The sequence below is a fragment of the Diaphorina citri genome, unplaced genomic scaffold (genome assembly GCF_000475195.1).
Source record: "Diaphorina citri unplaced genomic scaffold, Diaci psyllid genome assembly version 1.1 scaffold233, whole genome shotgun sequence".
Classification (NCBI taxonomy): Eukaryota; Metazoa; Arthropoda; class Insecta; order Hemiptera; family Psyllidae; genus Diaphorina; species Diaphorina citri.
This window is the reverse complement of record NW_007377670.1, coordinates 256,374-259,458: the sequence shown is the minus strand read 5'-3', so window position 1 is coordinate 259,458 and position 3,085 is coordinate 256,374.

The following is a 3,085-nucleotide window of genomic DNA, read 5'->3' as shown; positions in this document are numbered from 1 at the left end:
CTGTATGTTTTTTTTTTTTTTTTTTTCTTTCTTTCAAAGACTCTGTCTTCTTCTTCTTCTTCTTCCTCGCTTTTTCCTGTGTTCAAACAGGGTCGGCGTTTTTCGTCATCCTCTCAATCAGCCCTAGCTAGGGTAATTGCTTTGGGCTGAAATTTGCTTTTCGCCTTCTTTAGCAAGGGAAATTTCAGGCTGGGCAAAATCCCCCAGCCAGACCAAGCTGGTCTACTCCCTGTTTAAATTCCCCCAGCCAGACCATCCAAAGACTCTGTACGATACCCATTTCCTTGAAACTCTCGCAGGAAATCGATTTACACAAGTACCTACCTAGTTCTCTGATGAAGTTAACTTTGTTTATTCTACCAATCATATTTGAAGTAGCTGATGGTGGTGATATCTATCTGCCTCTCGCAGGAAATCGATTTACAGAAGTACTTACCTAGTTCTCTGATGAAGTTAACTTTGTTTATTCTACCAATCATATTTGAAGTAGTTGGTGGTGATATCTATCTGCTAGTTCGGTATCTACATTCTGTTATCTTGTAACCAGTGGTATAATTATACGGATGGTTTCTACACATATCGTGGGATTGATTGAGGTTTTTCATTGTCAATCTTGAAGGTTACTCAAGAACTTACTACACACATCAAGTTTCATCAAAACTTGCAATAAAAGATCTCAAGTTAAGTTAAACCATGTAAAAATTAAAGAATTTTTACTTTGCTTATCCTATAGGAAGGAAAGTAATGTAATCGGGTCAAAATTTCGATGGTCAGTTTTTAGTGCCAAAACACGTTTTGAGGTCCTTAGAGCCTAAATCCAAAGTTTCAGCGTAATGGTCCCCATTTTAAAATTCTATCATTTCTAGCTAAACAATACACACAGTACTAGTGCAACCAAGGCAAGGTAAAGAATAGCACATCCTAAAATTTCAAGCAAACCTAACAGCATACAATATGAACATTATGAACATCTTTATCCAAACTAAGCATACAGAATGAGACTGTACAATGTAGGTAGATACTGTTTCTTAAAAATACCTACAAGATACTCAAAGACCAATAATAGGTATAAAGTAGGTAAGTAGTATGCACAAACATGGTGTCATTTGCCATCTTACATTATTACAACCTAGATGTACAGACATACTTGAGTATAAAAATTATCAGAGGCTAACTTTACTTAAAATATCAAGTTCTGAAATGAATCTTCAGACTATGGGTAGATAGAAATACTGGTAAATATTCCAAAATTCCAATGTCATAAAATATTTGAGGGATGATTGTATCAATGAAGAAACCCAAGGTGTGCCAGATAATGTAGTTGGGAGGATCATGTTTAAAAAATATTTGAATTTTTTTAAAATCATTTTCAATTTCCAACATGAATGATATTGTAGGAAGCTATATGTAGGTACCTACTTATTTATCCCAATGTTCATTTTTATGATGATGAAAGTTTGCAATAGGCAAAAACTGAACCCAACAGAAAAGTAGAAAGGTAACTACTTAAGATGAATATTGTATCATATAAGTATTTACTTACAGACACCTTTTTACCAAATTCAAATGTGATACTTATGGACCTAAATAAAAAAACACTTGAGGACTTGTAAAATTTGATCAAAAGGGAAGGTCCATTTAAAATCAGATTATCATCACCATTCACTGTGGAAGTTTTTGGATCCCAAATTCCCAAGTAGAAAGACTTGATGGCTTACCGTTTTGGCTCTATCCTTGATGTTGCTAGTTCATTTTCATTCAAGCTTTCCAACTCGTGTGATAACATTTTCACCAATCTTGTTCCAAGAAACATGAACTTTCACATTGGAGTAACAACTAACAACATGTGACAATAAAAATGAACTGCATAGGTATCAAAAAAATAATTTTTCCCACAAACACTCACAAGTAGCAACTAACAAAACTCCAGACCGTTGGTGTTTAAGTTTGAAGTAACACTGTTACTTGTTTCCAGGGTTCAAGTAGCAACATGTATCCTCAGTGAGGAAGGTTTCATTTGAAATAATGGTCTGGACTTGCTACTTGCGAACCTCAGTGTGAAAGCCGCCTAAGATTTCAAAGCGACGACGCGACGTCACATTCCCATGTCTACAATTTATAGCTATAGGAACGAGGTATTGATCGAAAGGATGTCTTGATATTGATAATTAAGATAACTACCTAAATCATAAAAGTCAGTATCGGGGAACCCAATTTTCACATCAAACGACTAGAACAATTCGGCAGACCTCATTCCTTTCTGTGTCCAGTTGTCGACTCCTCTGTTTTTCTAAGGAGCTACCTATAGGATTACACATTTTCTAAGATGGCCACTACTGTTACTGCTGACCATAACCACACAATCTCTCTCCTTTCACTTTTTGCCAGTCATACTTATTCTCAGTCTAGCACACATTATTTTGCATTCATTTCGCTACACCGTGCACTATTTCTCACCGAAAAACCAGAGGACCTAGATAATAACCGATACTATTGTGTTTGGAGGAATTCAAAGCGTTCAATGAATGAATCCGTTTCACTATAATCAGTAATCGCCCAAATATTTACACTAAACTTGTTAGATTGTTGAACCAAGGAGCGTAGCATGCAGAGAACGTCCGAACGGTTCAAGTAGTTCACCGAAAAACCAGAGGACCTAGTTAATAACCGATACTATTGTGTTTGGAGGCATTCAAAGCGTTCAATGAATGAATCCGTTTCACTATAATCAGTAATCGCCCAAATATTTACACTTGTTAGATTGTTGAACCAAGGAGCGTAGCATGCAGAGAACGTCCGAACGGTTCAAGTAGATAAATATCGGTATTATTGCACGAAGACAATGGCACAGCGAAATGCACGATATAATCGTATTCCCATTCAGAAGTTGAAATATGTATCTTTATTTCATTTTTCCCTTCTGATATTATCAGAACTGAAAGTAGGTACAGTATCTCTCTAATGCCAGACTGGCGGAGATTGTCCATGACACATCTTTCCAGTGTCACCGCGCGTCAACAATTAATTTATTAGCGACAAAATTCGCTCATTATTGAGGTAGATAACAAATTTGCTCAAGTGTTTA